Genomic DNA, 18,876 nt, shown 5'->3' with positions numbered 1-18,876 from the left:
CAAGAACACCAGGGATGGAGAAAGAGAGAGAGAGAGAGCGAGCGAGCCTGAGGATATAAAGCATCTGAGTCCAGCCATGTCTGGCATCAGTAAGTCCACGGAGTTTTCAAATATGTGAACAAATACATTTCCTTTTCGGCTTGAAAAAAATTCAACAAATTTTAAGAAATAAAAGAAAAACATTTCACCAGTGCCTATGATGTAATCAGTCAGCCTTTATAAAATGATGTGTATTTCTCATGTTCTACATAAGAGTAGGAACATCGTTGTTGAGCCCCACACTGTCACTTGTAATTAGATGTTGCCCCTAAGCTTTTAGGCAAAAGTTCATCCTCTCTGGCAGCTCCACAAAAATACCAGTGTTATTTATATGTTTCAGGCACCCTCATGAGGATCCAAAACATTTGCCTACAAAAGCAGATATCTGCCTCTGTTCTGTGTCTTTTCTCTTTCTCGAACCATCCTTTCAGGCATTCAGGAACACGCCCCCTGTCCTCTTATTCCTCATCAAAATATCTATATTCTTATCTCCCATGGATCCTAATGAACAAATTACTGTTAACAACCTAAAATTTTCACCCAGGTGTAACTGACCAATGGATCTTCCAGAAATATTTGCACTTTCACAGGGAACAATACCCTGACTCTCTGAGGGTGGAGCTCCACAAAGAATGGAGAAAGAACCTCTGGCACACCAAGGCCTTTCTGATTTCAAAAGAGGAAGGAAACAAAATTGAGCAGGATCATGCTGTTTGTGTGCTTTGCACCAGGCTCCCTCATAAACAATCCCCGTTTCAACTTGTACACACACATTATAAATTAAGAACCTACAAAGCTGCTATCATGCCCATTTTACAGGTGCAGGCAGAGCTCAGACCACGTAGCAGAAGAGCCTGGATGTGCTGTGAGATTTTCCAGCCTATGCAGAGCATCGCACCTCACTAACCACCCCTGCCCTGCCTCCCTCATAGAGCCCTTCAGTCCTGAGCATCCAAACCATTCTGAAAACCGTCTGGAAAATAAATATGAGGCTTTCTACAAATGCAAGACACCCACATTAGGCCACAGATCAATCTCTCAGATTGTGATATGGTACCCCTACTGGAATCGGTGACCTCTACAGTCGCTCACAGGCCTGGAACTTTCTATAGCCGTTTATCCTGGAGCTCCACAATGTTGCCAAGATCCAGTTTTTCCTTCTTTCAGTTCTGTCTTCCTCAGTTCAACTACTTCTTAAAACCGGCTTCCCTTGCGGGCCTCACAGGCTGCTAGCCCGCTTCACAGCCAAAGAAAAGGAAGAGTCCTCCCCCACCCCCCCGGGATCCCCTGAAATGGTCCAGAGGTTCATTCTGGTTGGTCAGCCTTAAATGATGCTCACCACCGCTCAACCAATCACTGTGGCCAGAAGGATGAGGTGCAGCAATTGTCTCTGTAGATCATGTGCTATGCTCATGGAGCCTGAGAAGGAATCGTTGACCCCAAAACAAGAGTGATTCCCAAAACAAATTAAAAGCTACTGGAAAAGAGGAAGGAAAAAAAATGCTAGGAAAGTACTCAAAAGATGTCTACTGTGAAGCGTTTTTACCTTTTCTGATCCCACAATGCCTGATTTGGCAACTGGTTTGGAGCTTCCAGCACACCCTGATCCAGCCCCTCATTAGATGGATTGCACCAGATTTTCTCATCCACATCTCTGCTCGCTGAGCACATCAGTCCTCCACTTACTCACTTTATGATTCAAATTAGTAAGACCCTTTCAATAGCTTAAATCTCTCTGCAGAACAAGCTAGTCTGTTATCTGGAAATATATGGTCACATGAACTTATTCAAAACACAACATTTTCTCATTATAATGAGACATGATTATTAATGGCAGAGTGCCCATCAGAAATGAAACTAATCCTTCATTTTGTTCAAAATAAATGTGCTCTAAAAAGTACAGAGATGGTAAAATTAATTTGAGAGTAATCAATTCCTGCATTTTAAATGAACATAATTATGTAATCATTAAATTATTTAATGGGCTTCATTAGGCTTATTTCTGGCTTGGGTGTCACATTTTTTTAACCCAATTAGCTCAAGTGCTAAAATTAATTTTTTATTACTGGTAAGAGTACTAATCCAAGTCAGGATGAACATAACTGGGGTCTGGCCAGCTCTACCTAGGGGTTAAGTTGGGTCATCCTTCCCAGATTCGCTGTATCAGTACAAATACAGCCAATCAAGGTGGAAGAAGTAAGTAGCCCAGGCTGGTCTGTGGCAAATGTCTGATCTGCTTCCAACCAGGTAGAACACTGTCAGATTCAACTGGGTGTTCCTTAGAAAGTCTTGCAGAAGAGATGTCTCCCAGAGGAATCTGACATGGTAGCCTCATGTCAATGCTGTACTATCACCAGGAGTGGGGCCAGGCATCAGCTAGAACAAGAGAAACTAGGGCAACTCACAGACCTAGAGTAGGTTACGTGACACAAAACAATTTATGAGACCTCTCTGAGCCTCACTTTCTTCATTGGTAAACAGGGATGACGAAGAAGTAATAGTTACTCAGAGATGATTATGAGGATTAGTGCTAATGTGTACAAAGTGTCTGCCATATCGTATTCACTCAATACGTGGTTCTCATTCCTGTTATCACAATCAGACATCCACTTGGGGTGCCTGGGTGGCTCAGTCAGTTAAGCCTGAGTCTTGATTTATGCTGAGGTCATGATCTCAGGGTGGTGAGATCAAGCCCCCGTCAGGCTTCGAACTGGGCATGAGCCTGCTTAAGGTTCTCCCCCTCCCTCTGCCCCTTCCCCCAGTTCGCAAGATCATAAAAAACAAAACAAAACAAACAAACAAAAAACAATCCGACATCCACAGATTTAGTCTTCAGGGATGCCAAGGTTAAGACACAGACTTAACTTCTTCAATCTGAATGCTAATGATGAACTATATTAATAACAAGGGATTCTGAGTGGCAGCGTTGCAAAAGAAAAGATTCTCCACAAAAGAAAAAAATATGTATATATTCTTTTAAGAAGACATTAAAGAATGAAGGTGTGCATAATTCCTAGGAAAGAGAGAGGCAGTATGGCTGGGGATTAAGAGGCGGGTCTGGAGGCAGGCTGGCTGGGTTCAAGTGAAACAACTTTTTCTTTTACTTCCTAGCTATGGTACTTTAGTCAAAACACTTAAACTTTTGAAATCGGGTTCCTCATCTCAAATCGAGGGTAATAAGAGAATTATGTTGTTGTGAGGGTTAAATTATATAATGTGTAGAAAGGCATTGTGTGTTATCTATTACCAGTGTTATTCATTAGTAATAGTAGTTGTATAGAAATACAGGACACCATCAAATATGTTTTCCAGACTTTGGGAAAACAAATATTCTAAAGTCAGATTAAAAAGACAGATTTGCTCCATTAAGCTCGAAAAACAAATTTTATCCATTCATTGAACAAACATTTATTGGTACTCACTCTATGTCAGACATTGAATTTAATTGCATAACAGGAGAGAGATACTGTGAAATTTTTCAAGCTTTATTACTCTTAATCTGGCCCTTTCATACCTCCCAAGTCAGAACATTTTCCCTAGCATCTTCTCAGAAGGAGGTGATAGGAAAAGGTCGTGGGTAAACCATTCAGAAAGCTACCTTCCCTGTTCATACATCAGACTAGCCCTGAGGTCACAGTTAGAAATGCAAATGAGGAGCTCAGTGTCACAGCCAGCATGGCCTTTCAGTAACTTGACATAGCCACACCAGGGACCGAGTGCTTCTGTGTTCCAGAACAGGTTCTCTTTGTTTGTCTTACCATATTACATCCATTATGGATGTCTAACATTGAAGGGATCCATCAAAATTTAAATTACACACAAAAGCCTAAAAAGCAATAGTCAACCTTTTTTTTATGTCTCTCCCTCCTCTCACTTGCTCTCCCTCCCTCACTCTCTCTCTCTCTTTCTATGTTTCCCTCTTTTTCTTTTCCTTTCTTTTTAAGTTTTAAAAACCAGAATTGCTCCCAGAGCGCAGATGAGTTTCTCTAAATCAAATCAGATGCAGATCTTGGACAGCTGGCTGGCCATCATGTTCGAGAAAAAAGAGACAGCTGACAGACATTGCCTAACGCGGGCTAACCCTGCACTGACTTCCCTGTGAGCTCTGATTTAGCAGAAGAAAGGCTGAAGTTCTGTCCCATTGACTTGGGTTGCCAACAGTCACACCTGCCAACATTAATTAAATAAACACCCAGTGGCAAGGCAAGCACTGAGCAGTTCATATGATCAGTTCTGGGGTGTGATGAAACCCCAGCTTTCTGACCATTCAGGTGCTCCAAGCTTTCCCTGTATGAAAAGTTTGTTCAAAGCAAATTAGGGCAGATTTCTGCAATCACTGGTTAGAATCATGTCATCAGAAATCCTCCTACACCAATGGCTAGACACAGAACTGATTAAGGATCCAGTTCAGGTACCATCCCTACAGGTATAGCTACAAGCCTTGCTAGGTTCAAGCAAGGAAGGTGAATATCTCCAAACTACATATTTTAGCCTAAGCTGTATATACGGAGCTCATTTCAAACATTCATCAAACTAATTAATGCTCACTAGATTTGCCAATAAAAGTCCATTTTTTTGACCAGTGTGCTAATTAGCAAACCTGTTGCTGGCGATCTTGAAGGGATAGGAGAAGGACATGTAGTGACCACCTCTGGGGTCTGATTCCATGGGACAGAATGGTAGCTGTCCATCCTAGACTGTGCACACTGAGATTGGGTTACCTGACCACCAGGCAAGTTAACTGGCATGTACCTACTACCATATTTATTATGATAAAGTATTTTATATATTTTTAATATTTATGTTTTTGAGAGAGAGAGAAGAAAGGGGGGGCAGAGGGAGACAATATCAAGCAAACTCCACACTAAGCTTGGTGCAGTGGAGGGGGCTCGATCTCATGACCCACAAGATCATGATCTGAGCTGAAACCAAGAGTCGGTTGCTTAACCAACTGAGCCACCCAGGCATCCCAATACTAAAGTATTTGCAAAGAAATTTGGCAGACATTGTAACATGCTGGAGAAAGAATGCCTGTTTTTAGTGACTTTGCACAAGCCAGGTAGAGAGGAGAAGCCTCAGAATAACTCTATCCCTGGAATCGGAGGTCACCAAGTTCTGAAGGATAAGGGGAAAAGAATGTCCCTGTAGCCTCCCAATGGATCCAAGAACCAATGCAAATTTGGAAGGAGACACATAAGCCTCTTTCCTGGGTGGATGTGACATCTTTCACTGTCCTGCCACAGGATTTGGAGAAGTGCGCTAGTTTCGTGGATAAGCTTCCCCGACCCTTTCTCAATGGATTTATAATCTAAATCCCTGAATTAACAAATGAAAAATCACTGGGCTGGATTCTAGACATTGGTGCCTTCAGGACAGATCCCACCCAGCAGCCCCCAGGTGTTTTTACTAACCTGATTGGAGTCCACAGCAACCCACAACCACTATGTGTTAGAGAAAAAGGCAGCTGGAAGATGGGTCACATCAGGACTAGAAGACTATTTTTTCTCTTTCTCCATTTTTATATATCAACACGCTGGCTTATTTTCGCCCTGTTCTTATTTCTGTGTCTTATTCTTCAGAAAAAAAAAAAAAGTTCTCTATTGGAGATGTTGGAATATTCCATTAATTTGAAAGCTATGTAGGTTGTCACATTTTAAAGTAAGAGAGTCTAATAAATTCATATGGCACTAAAACTCTGATTAACATTTCACCCAACAGTTAGCAAATTTTAATAGATTTAGCAAGATCAAGATTCCAACAGAGCTGAAGGGAGTTTAAAATAGTGAAAGATACTTTGGAAATACTTATCAAGAGCCTTAGGGGGGAAAAAAGTTTATTCCCATTTGATTCACTGAATTCATACCTTTGAAGTGATCTTAAGAAATGTTTAGAAATGTAAGTAAAGATTTGTTAGAAATATAAGTAAAGATTTAAAGATATGCTCCTTAAAACCATATTAACCATCATAGTAAGTTAGAAACATTTCAAATGTCCAGTAGTAGGGAAACCAGTAAAGAAATTATGACACATCTGTCTTAGAGACTCTTGTGTAGTCATAAAAATCATGACTTTTAAAACAATTAAAACAAGAAAATGCTCATGAGATAATATATGAAAAAGTCAACATAAAACTACAAACATCACACGATCCCTATTTTGTTTTAATATTTGTGAACACAATGTGCACATGATTTTTAAATATCAGAAGAAAACACCTCAACATATTAGTAACTAAGCTAGAATTAATGATGATCTCATCTCTGTTTTCTTCTTATAGTGCTCTGTTTTCTAAATTTTCTGCCACAACCACATTGTGCATTTTACATACGTGTAAAATACATATGTATGTGTGTGTGTGTGTTCTCTTGTGCTTAAATTCATCTCCTTTGACAAAACAATTCTAGGTCTAAGCACACATCATAGAAAAAAGAGATACAGACAGAGCTTTATGCTTCCCAAGGTCACACACTGCATTGCAATGAACCACAGGTTATTGTGCTGTGAATATATCGTACAGACACTTTTATTTACAGGGGATTCTGGTTAAATATAAAGGCAGATGATAGAGAATAAGTGATTCCTTCAGAAGGCTGCTGAATTTGCTAGAAAGCACAAAAATCACACACCTGGGAAGTGATTGAGACCCTTGAGATCATCTACTCTGGTGGTTTCACAAATTTTTAAATCATAGAATCCTTCTTTTAAATAAAATCCTGGGAGAAATCTTCAATACATAAAACTGACATCAGAGCAGCTACTCTGTTTGCAGTGAGGGAAACAGATGTAGAACTCCACTCATTTGACATCTGCTCTGAGGAAGTACCGGCCTCTGTGGAAAACCTTTTGAAAGCCATTTGGGACAAGATAATCTAGTGATCTGCTAACTTTTACTTGTTTGGTTTATATTTTTCCCAAGCAGGTCTTGGTCTGATTGGCCATAACAGAAAACCCTAATGGGTAGCTTATTAGCAATCGAAATTTCTTTCTCACATTCTGGAGGCTGTGAAGTCTAACACCAAGGTGCCTCCAGATTCCATGTCTGGTGAAGACCCACTTCCTGAATCATAGATGGTTGTCTCTTTGCTGTGTCTTCACATAGCAGAAGGGGCAAGAGGGCTCTATCCAGTCTCTTTTATAAGGGTGCTAATCCCATTCGTGAGGGCTCCACCCTCATAACCTAATCACCTCCCAAAGGCCCCACTTCCTAACACCATCACATTGGGGATTAGGTTTAAGCATATGAGTTTGGGGGGAACCCATTCAGTCTATGACAATAGACCCTTTTGCTTCAGGAGTTGTTGTTGGAAAGTCCAAAACTCAACTTGTCCACAAGATACTTCTCTTCCTGGATCTTGCATAAAGCTTTGATAAGATTATACCAAGTGTAGGAGCACTTGGATGGCTCAGTGGTTGAGCATCTGCCTTTGGCTCAGGTAGTGATTGCCAGGTCCTGGGTTTGAATCCCACGTCAGGCTCTCTGCAGGGAGCCTGCTTGTCCCTCTGCCTATGTCCTGCCTCTCTCTGCGTGTCTTTCATAAATAAATAAGTAAGTAAATAAATAAATAAATAAATAAATAAATAAATAAAATCTTTAAAAAGGAAAAAAAGAGTATACCAAGTGTAGCAGGAGGGAAATACAAAAGAAGAGATTCCCCAGGTTGGGCACAGGATGGAAGTCAGTGAGTCGGGTCTCAGACCCTATTTCCTTAGGTGGTCAAGCCTCAAGTCACACCCAGGATGACTGGGGACTGGGCCACTAGAGTTTTCTGACTGCAAGTATGGCATCTAAAAAGAACCATATAGGCTGGGAAAATGGGCATCCCAGAGATGGCATTGGAGAATCAATGGTGTGGACACTGGAGCAGCCTGCCTGATGGGAGTGCATTCTGAGATGCCACGGCTTTGAACACAAGAAACAAGGAAAGCTCCAATAAGCAGAGTGAATTTGCCACCAAGAAGCAAGGTGGGGGCTCAGCAGCAACAGAATCAGGATGATTTAATCATATCCATTAAAAGAAAATCAAGGAAGTGATTTTTTTTGTTCATATGAAGTTGGGCACTGTCTAACAAGTTATGATGATTAATTTTATGTGCCAAATTGATGGGGCCATGGAGTGCCCAGATTAAACGTTATTTCTGTGCCGGTTTCTGAATGAGATTAACCTTTGAGTCAGTCATCTCAGTCAAGTAGATTGCCCTCCCCTGTGTGGGTGGCTATCATTCCAACCTACTGAGGGCCTGAATAGAACAAAAAGCAGAGGAAGGGAGGACCCCATTCCCTTCCTCCCTACATGTTCAAGCTGGGACATCAATCTTCTCCTCCTCTTGGACTGAATTTATACATTATATTGGCTCCCCAGTTCTCAACCTCCATAATCTCATCAATCAATTCCTCATAACAAATGTATATAGTTTGTTTTATATATCTTTCCTATTGGTTCTGTTTCTCAGGAAAACCCTGACTAATATACAAGTCTGATCCCTTGTGCTGCAGACATGGGTGGATTCTTTCCCCAGGTCACATGTAGAGCAAGTTGATGTAGTGTCGGGCCTGGAACCCAGGTTCCCTGATGCCCCACACCAGATTAAGGACATTTATGAACAGGACGAGCATTTTATTTATTTTTTTTTTACATTTTATTTTTTTTAAGATTTATTTATTTATTTGAGAGAGAACACAAGGGTACATGAGTGGGGGGAGAGGGAGAGGGAGAGAATTTCAAGCAGACTCTCCACTGAGCATGGAGCCTGACACAGGGCTTGATCTCATGACCCTGAGATCATGACCTGAGCTGAAATTAAGAGTTGGGACACTCAATTGACTAAGCCACCCAGGTGCCCCCAGGACCAGCATTTTAAAAAGAAAGGAAGAGAGGGAAAAAGAAAAAAAAAAAAACATGGTTGGCATAGTAACAGACCCTCTCGTGTCCATGTCCTAATCCTATAACCTATGAATATGCTATCTTATAACACTAAAAGGACTTTGCAAATATGATGAAGTCAAGGATCGTGAGATGGACTGATTATCCCGGATTATGCAAGTTGCCTGATGCAATCATGAGGGACCCTTATATGGGAGAGAGAGAGAGACAGGAGAGTCAGAGAAGATGTGACAAGGGAAGCAGAAGTCAGAGTGACATGCAGGGCACCTCAAGCCAAGGAATAGAAGTTAGTTTCTAGAAAAGATGAGGAAACAAATTATCTCCTAGAGAATCAGGAAAGAACACAACCGTACCAATACCTTGAGTTTTTAGTCCACTGAGACTTCTTTTTTTCTAAGATTTATTTATTTATTAAAGATGGATGGGGGGAGAGGGGCAGAGGAAGAGAGGCAGAGGGAGAGAGAAAATCTCCAGAAGACTCCATGCTGGGCATGGAACCTAATACGGGACTCAATCTCACAACTCTGAGATCATGACCAGAGCTGAAGGCAGAGTCTTAACCGACTGCACCCCCAGATGCCCCTAGTCTACAGAGATCTCTGACCTATAGAATGGTAACATAACAAATTTGTGTTGTTTTATTTATTTTTTTTAATTTGTGTTGTTTTAAAATGGTATGTTTGTGATCATTTCTTAGTGGCAACAGGAAACCAATATGTAAAGGAAGAAAGGAGGGGAAGAACTATGGGAAGGGAGGATAGTGAGGAAAGGGAAAAGCCTATCATGTCTCCCCAGGGATCTCCAAGGCTATGATCACTTGAGCCTGGCATCCGGCCTGTGCTCAGCTCATTATAGGCATTAGGTTCTTTTTTTTTTTTTAATTTTTTTTTTTTAATTTATGATAGTCACACAGAGAGAGAGAGACAGAGAGAGGCAGAGACATAGGCAGAGGGAGAAGCAGGCTCCATGCACCGGGAGCCCGACGTGGGATTCGATCCCGGGTCTCCAGGATCGCGCCCTGGGCCAAAGGCAGGTGCCAAACCGCTGCGCCACCCAGGGATCCCGGCATTAGGTTCCTTGAATCAAATATTAGCAAATACATACACAGCCCTCATGACTTGCCAGGTATGGTCTTAAAGGCTCTGTTTACATTAATAGATTCAGTCCTCACAACACTAGAAAGAAGATACTATTAATATACCCACTTTACAGGGGAGGAGACTAAGGCACTGAGATTCTGAGGAGCTTGCCCAAGGTTACACAGCTCGTAGGTGCAAAGCCAGGTTCAAACACAAGTAATTGGGCTCTAGTTTTTTGTTTTTTTAGATTTATTTATTTATTCCAGAGAGAATAAATAGAGAGCAGGGTGGGGGAGGAGCAGAGGAAAAGGGAGAGAAGAGTCCCAAGCAGACTCCCTGCTGAGTCCAGAGCCCAACACGGGACTTGATCTCACAACCCTGAAATCAGGAGCAGAGCTGAAACCAAGAGTCACACACTCAACTGACTATGCCACCCAGGTGTCCCTGGCTCTAGTTTGTATACTTTCTTACTACTGCCTGTGCCTCTGAAGGGAGGAAAGGAGGGGGAAAGGAAGGTAAGAAGAGAGGAAAAATAAGGCTTTCTTTCCTCCAGGGGTTTTCAGTGTCTATCTGGTTTCAAAGGCAGTCTCCATATTGGAGCCACTCCATCCAACAGGTCATGGAGCATGGAGCATGGGGTCACTCAACTCCAGGGGTTCTATCAGCGAGCCTGCTGGTATTTATTGCCCCCATCCAGGTGCCTGGGAGGGACTGAGGAGACCCTGGCACCCAGCTCTAACAAGCATGTGGAAATGGATGGGTCACATATAAGCCAATTACAGCTGGCAGCCAGGTTTGGGGAAATCACTTTCCCTGGAACCAATTGGGAGCCCGTTTTGGAGATAAAAGGGACAGCACATTAGTCTCTGTGGTCAGAAGCAGCTTTCATGCATTTCACGGAGCAAAAGGAACCTGAAACATTTTGAAATGAGAAAATGGGGTACGGCCAAATTGCTCAGTCAAGGCATTTAAAGGGTCTTTAGCGTGACATTCCATACAGGACCTAGTAGCTTGTTCACGCATGCAGGTAGAAACTAACATCTGTCCATCTAGAATGTGTGCATATTACTTTCCTTACATGCCTCACATATGTCATTTAATGTTGTTGTCATTAAGACATTCCATCACGTATCCATAGAAATGAGGAGTAGGGAAGCCCTAAATAATTGAAATTCCCAGGTAAACTGAAACCTCATTATTCGCAATTAAACTTTCTTTCCCATCTGAGGTTTTGTTTGTTGTTGGTTTTTTTTTTTTCATCAGCATCAATTTCAGAAAGTTAAATACTAGCACTTCAATAAAAGCCTATGTTTCAGAATCATAGACTCAGAGAATTGCATACTTGAAAGGAGTTAGAAATCATTAAATCTAACCTAGAGGGAGAGTCAGACTGAAATGTTTAGGGGAAGCTTCAGGGCAAATCTGGAACAGGATGAGCATTTTTAGCTTAGAGCTGATTTTTTTGTCTGAGAACATTACATGGCCTATAATAAGTGGCCAGTCAGCTTCTGCTTGAATGCAACCAGTAATGGGGAACTCATTACTCAAAATGACTCAATCCAATCCTGTACATCTCTAATCTAAAGAAGAAAAAAAATCCTTTCTTGTATCAACCACTTTGAATATCTCCAATGAGGTCATGACTTCCTAAGGACCAATTGACTTTCAGAAATTGTCTCCAAGATGTGCCTTTAGTGTCTCCCTAGACTCAAGGTCAAAAGTGTAGTCACCAAAATACACACACACACACACACACACACACACTCTATCTATCATCTATCTATCTATCTCTATCTCTCTATCTCTCTCTCTCTCTTTTACTGGCCTGACATCTCTGCAAATAACCAGCCCAATTATAACATTAAAGGAAGACAAACAAGATCAAGATGTAAAGAAAGGGAAAGTTGAAGGAGGAGAAGAGAGTGGAAGAAGGACAAAGAAGAAGGGAAGAGGAAAAAGAAGGAAGAATAGAAGAAAGAAAAGGAGATGGGATGGTGTGCAGTTTCACGAGACCATGTGGGCACTAAGCTGCTCCGCTCTATTAAAAGGGAAAGTCAGATCTGGAGGTATTATCATTGTCCATAGACATTCAATAGAACACTATACAGTCTTTTATAAAAATCATGTTTTACAGGGCGCCTGAGTGGCTCAGTAGGTTGGGTGTTCAACTCTTAATTTCAGTTCAGGTCATGATCTCAGGATCATAAGATCAAGCCCCATGTTGGGCTCCATGCTAGAACCTGCTTAGGACTCTCTCTCTCTCTCTCTCTCTCTCTCTCTTTCTTTCTGCCTTTCTTTTAAAAAACCATGTTTTTGGGACACCTGGGTGGCTCAGCGGTTGAACACCTGCTTTTGCCTCAGAGTGTGATCCTGCTGTCCCGGGATCGAGTCCCACATCAGGCTCCCTGCATGGAGCCTGCTTCTCCTTCTGCCTGTGTCTCTGTCTCTCTGTGTGTGTGTCTCATGAATAAATAAATAATATCTTTTAAAAACTCATGTTTTAGGGATCCCTGGGTGGCGCAGCGGTTTGGCGCCTGCCTTTGGCCCAGGGCGCGATCCTGGAGACCCGGGATCAAATCCCACATCAGGCTCCCGGTGCATGGAGCCTGCTTCTCCCTCCGCCTGTGTCTCTGCCTCTCTCTCTCTCTCTGTGACTATCATAAATAAATTAAAAATTTAAAAAAAAAACTCATGTTTTACAAAAACCAGTAGAAGAATAAATATTGGAAAAATTCATAATAATATATTCCAAATACAAGTCGTGTAGAGCATAACTTTGTTTTTTAGAGCTCTTTGTTATTTCTTCCTATCTACACACAAAGTAGCTATTATTATCAATAAACATAGATTTATCTATATATGCAGTAGTTCTCTCTGGGTAATGGGGTAATGGTAATGGGGTAATGACACAATGATCTGAATATATACATACATAGATGATATTTTTAGCATTGCTTTCTTTGTTTTTAAAACTAAGATTACTTTTATAATAACTTTTTAAATATTAATTTAAAAAATTAAACACAGGGGTGCCTGGGTGGCTAATTTGGTAGAACATGTGACGCTTAATCTTACATTATGAGTTCAAGCCCCACATTGGGCCTAGAGCTTACTTAAACAATTTTTTTTAAGATTTTATTTATTTATTTGAGACAGAGAGAGAGTGAGCATGAACAAGAGGGGAGAGACAGAGGGAGAGGGAGAAGCAGACTCCCTGCTGAGCAGGGAGCCCTATATGGGACTCGATCCCAGACCCCTGGGATCATGAGCTGAGCCAAAGGCAGACACTTAACCAACTGAGCCACTCAGGCACCCCAACAAATTTTAAAAATAATAAAAATTAATAAAAATTAATCCCATCCTGAGAGAGAGAAACATTCTGTACTTCTGCTCTATACGCTAAGTTATTTTTGATATGGGAAAAGGGGATCCAGCTATTTGGGGTCCCATCGAGAATTGAAAAATTTCAGTGGTGTAAGGTGATTCTATGATGGTTTCATTGAATCCTTTCAGAAACATTGCAAAATTGAGTTCCAGGAATATAAAGGACCTGCCCAAACTCACACAGCTATAGTAACTGGCAAGTCTCTTGTGAAACCAAGGTTGCAACCACACAAAGCCAAAATACTTCTCTTCTTCAAGCATTGTGTGAAAAATTCAATTCGTGAGGCACAGAAAAGGGACCAGAGGGGTATCCCTTCCAGCTAGAAATGATGCCTAAACATCTATGAATCTGTATGCCCCATTTTAACCATGTCCAAACTGTGGCACTAGCCTTTAAAGCACTTAGACCACTGGCCAGGATCGTGGCATGTAGCCCTAACAGATGAGGACAGGCAGTCTGGCTATGGCTAACATCTACACACCACTTACAGTGTCCATGCTGTTAGATTGTTCAGCACTCCCTTAGTGATGTAAGGAATTTTTTGTAGACAAATAGCAGGGCTAGCTCCAAATACCCTTCAGAAACCATCCTGAAGCTTCCCCCTTGAGTACCAAGGGAGAGATCTTCAAAGATAAGGGCATGATACTTAACATGCTAACTCCCCCTAAAAAGCTGCAAGTCAAATCTACAGCAGGTCTGTATGCAAGGTGAAACTGATCTGTTTCAAAACTTGCTTTCTAATCAAAAGCAACGATAAAACCTTAGTCACACCATGGCAGGACTGGACTGGATCTTGAAAAACATCCAGCCCATCTCTTGCTTTACAGATGAAGAAACTGAGATCCTTCACTTCTTAGAGTCCACATCACCTCCATTGAAAGACCAATGTCTGCTCTCTTAATAGACTGTAAACTTCCAGAAGAAGGGGGGGCCATGTCTTTCTTGTTTGGTGTGATGGATCCATGGATGGATTCCCAAGATTACAAAGCACATTAAAGTCAGAGCTGAGACTAGCATCCAAACCTTCTAATTTTCAGCCCCGTTGTTCCCAATATTTTATAGTCAAACCTCATTATGTTGAGGACCAATGTTGCGCATATTGGCAATCTACCACCTCAGAACACTTGACTTAAAAGGACTGTTGGCTACATCCAAAAATGAAATCTACCCATGAAGGATAAATAGTTTCCACTTGTTGGAGTTTCAAAAGAAATATACATTTATTCATTCATTCAACAGATACTTTCTGAACACCTAATATGTGCCAGATCTTATGCCAGGCAGTTGCCACATTTTGTTAGGGAATTAGGATTATATACGATGTTATCTTCATTTCTTTATTTTCTGAACATTCTATAATGTAATATTTTATTTATGAATCAAAAAATATTCAAAAAGCAATCGAAAATAAATAACATTCTATGTGTTCAGCAAATTTTTTTAACTTTCAGAATAATAACAATATCTTGGGAGTGTCCTGCCAGGTAACTATTGGAAGACAAAGTTCATATTGATCTGTAAGTACTGATTCAAAAGTGGAAAATGGGTATCCTGATCCTAGACACATCTGTAATATTCCACCAGCAAAACCTATTTCTTGACATGGGACCAGTCTTTCCTAATTCTATAGAAAGTGCCTCTGTCTGGGCAGCCTTGGGTGGCTCAGCGGTTTAGCACCGCCTTCAGCTCAGGTCGTGATCTTGGAGTCCCAGGATCAAGTCCCACGTCAGGCTCCCTGCGTGGAGCCTGCTTCTCCCTCTGCCTGTGTCTCTGCCTCTCTCTCTCTCTCATGAATAAATAAATAAATAATCTTTAAAAAAAAATGCCTCCGTCAGAAGAGGCCCAACTGAGGCCAGCTACAGGAGTGTTAACAGGAACTCAAGAATGAGCAACTGTTGCCACTGACTCCATGCAATGGGCAGAGTTGTTCTTGCTTGAAGATCTCCCGACATAAGAGATGAGCATTTTTCCCCCAAAGGCTTGAGAACTGAAAGGATAGAGAAAGGAAGGAAGGGAAGGAAGGAAGGGAAGGGAAGGGAAGGGAAGGGAAGGGAAGGGAAGGGAAGGGAAGGGAAGGGAAGGGAAGGGAAGGGAAGGGAAGGGAAGGGAGGAAAAGTGAATTTCAAAATAATCAAAGGTAATTGAAGAGTGCCAGAGAGGTCTTCTGAACCTTTCTTTGGAACTCTCCTAATCACCTGAAACTAATCTCTCCTTGCAATTCCCCTCCTTAACACCTGACATCCCACTTTTATATAGGCTTATTGCTTTAGATAAGGGATTAGCAAACTACAGCCCACAAGCCAGAGTTACACTGTATCCTGCTTTGTAAATAAAGTTTCATTGGAACACGGCCATGCCATTTCGTTATCGTCTATGTCAGATTTCATATTATAATAGCAGAACTGAATCCTTGCAACAGAGACCTGGTGGCCTGCAAAGTGGAAAACACTATCTGGCCCTTTACAGAAAAAGTTTTCTAAACCTCACTTTAGATCTTTCTCTTTTAAAATATCATTGGTATGCAACACTTTATTAGTCAGTTATACTTCAGCATAAATTAGTTTATCCCAAGGGCGCTTTGCTGTTTTGATAGGGGAAAGGAAGAGAGAAGTTGAGGATGCTAGCTGTGTTGGAGAAAATGTCTGAAGGCAGAAAATGAGCACAGAAAGGAGAAAATGGGAGTGTGGTAAATAGATTCCATCTATTTTGCAGTCCTGCTTGCTCTGAGATTAAAATGGAGATGAGTCTAAGAACTAAGGACTGTCAAGGTTTGAATAGTGAGAATGTCAGACTTCAGAATCAAACCCAAATGGCCCTCTTTTTCAATTAAAAGAAAACTCAATATTCTGATTTTTCTTTCACATAACAGGTCTGTCTGCTTTCAGACATGTCACTTTACTTCCATTTCTCTGTGTCCAGAGTGTTAAAGAAATTGTTTTAGATTCCACCCATCCCAAGTTACACACTTCTGATTTTTTTTTTCTCAACTGACCTCATTTAGCAGGGTGGAAGGCAGCTTTTCCTAGTCTATTAAGACTTCAATAAAATCATCCATTTCTAGTTAACTGGAATAGTATTCACATTTAGACCTGCATATTAATTGGCTGATAACGAGATGATAAAGCTGCTTTTCTCTGCAGGTGTACCAATCAATTTCAATGAAACTGAAAAAATGAGTTCTTTTCTTGTTGCATCTGAAATTAAAAAGTGATTTATATTTTCTAATAAAGTGCTTTTCATTGATCTCCTTCTGAAAATGTATGGTTTCATTTGCACCCTTTTAAATTATAATAGTTTCCGTTTGTAAAAGAATGATTTTCCAATATCATTCCTGCTTTCAATTGATGATTAACTTTAATATAGATTTGAAGGAGAAAGTGGGGGTGTAGGTTATTAAGAACCTCCATCCCCTCTCCCCAAAATAACCCTGCTATTTTTAATGACCTTAATATCCTCGGACTACAGAATTCTTTTCCTAAATACAGTGCTGTCAGTGGAAGTTATGTTTTTCCCCCAAGAAATTCATTTTTCTATTTCACAAGTTTCCTTTTGTCATAGAATTTTATGCCTGTGTCAACTGTTTTCCATTTCTGTTATGTCAGCCTGGCTTCAGGGCAAATGTGGAAAGAAGAGGTTTTTTGGTTTGTTGGTTTTTGGGTTGTTTTTTTGTTTTTTTTGTTTTTTAATTTCTTCCCCCGTCACTGACAACAAATTCTGACTTAGAGGTGCTCATGGAATCCTGTTGTTATCAGCTGAGTTCTGGCAGATGTGAAAACTGGCAGAGCAATTATATTTCACTTTAATTTAGTATTATGATCTTCTGAGCCATAATAATTAAGCAGCCATGAAAGGAAGCTATATTCTGAACATGTGATGGAAAATTGCAGAGTCCAGGGCTGGACACTGTTGAGAAAGCAGGGTCATCTCATTTATCACCCAACCAGAGGCACCTGAATTCATATTCAGGCTGGAGATTCTTTGCAAACAGGTGTGGAGTGAAGTCAAGAGACCATATGGGTATTAGATCTAATTTAAAACAGATACCGAAGGCTTTGTCTGTTTATCCACATAGGAGATAAATGTTAGCTGATGAATGGATTAATGGATGGATGGATGAATTTATGAAAGGAAGATTATCTTTGCAGCTCTCATGCACTGATCACTTTTGTGATATGATTTGAGTGCCCCTTACACAAAAATATTTCCCTCTTTCCAAGTCTCACAGTACCTGTTCAGGTAAACAATTCCCCATTAGTCCCAGATGTTTGTGTTTAGATTAACTATTACTCTCTTCTAATTTCTTTTTTTAAATATTCTTTGGGGCATCTGGCTGGCTCAGTCTGAAGAGTGTGACTCTTAATCTTGGGGTCGTGAGTTTGAGCTCCATGTTGGAGGTAGATTACATAAATATATAAAACCTTTTTAAAAAGGTTCCTTGAAAGGACAAGACTTGGATGGCTAATTCTGCAGCATGGATTTGGTCATCACCTGCCTTCCCATGTACCAGGAAACTGGACTACCTAATGACAATGGGCATGACAGCAAGGGCAGGAACATGGCAAAAGGTGAGAAAAAGTGGTGCAGGGGTAGGTGGTGATGAAGAAATCCTCTCAGCTTGCAGAGGACTCTGTTTCTAGTTACACTCCCCCGTAGACACTCCAGGTGCTTCCCTGGTCTCCAGCCATCCTTTATCTTTCAAAGAATTGTCCATCAATTTCTCAGATCCTAGACAGTCAAGATCAGATAGGATTTATGACTTCTGTTCCTAATAGGAATTTTTTTAAATATGAAAAAATATATAAACAAAAATAAAATATAATTATAAAATATGTTATAATTTATACAAATCACGGGATCCCTGGGTGGCGCAGTGGTTTAGCGCCTGCCTTTGGCCTAGGGCGCGATCCTGGAGACCCGGGATCGAATCCCACATGGGGCTCCCGGTGCATGGAGCCTGCTTCTCCCTCTGCCTGTGTCTCTGCCCCTCTCTCTCTCTGTGACTATCATAAATAAATAAATTTAAAAAAAAATAAAGAGAGAAAGAACAATTTGGCTAATAAGGAGCTTTAAAAAAAAATTTATACAAATCACATATACACATATAATTATTTATGTTACATAATCATATAAAACAATATCATTATGCAGTAGTAAATAATATATTATATATAAATAAAAAGAGGGAAACCTGGGTGGCTCAGTCAGTTAAGTGTCTGCCCTACCGCTCAGGTCATGATCCGAGGGTCCTGGGATCCAGCCCCACATCAGCCTCCCTGCTCAGTGAGGAGTCTGCTTCTGCCTCTCCCTCTGTGCTCTCTCTCTCTCTCTCTCAAGTAAATAAATAAAATCGTTTTTAAAAAGTTATAAGAGCCTGGGTGGCTCAGCAGTTCAGCACTGCCTTCACGCTAAAGTTTGAGCTCCACGCCAGGGCATGGTCCTGGAGACCTGGGATGGAGTCCCACGTCAGGCTCGCTGAGTGGGGCCTGCTTCT

Source organism: Vulpes vulpes, chromosome 2, assembly GCF_048418805.1.
Source record: "Vulpes vulpes isolate BD-2025 chromosome 2, VulVul3, whole genome shotgun sequence".
Taxonomy (NCBI): Eukaryota; Metazoa; Chordata; class Mammalia; order Carnivora; family Canidae; genus Vulpes; species Vulpes vulpes.
The sequence above is the reverse complement of the archived record's forward strand: the minus strand, read 5'-3'. Positions refer to the sequence as shown.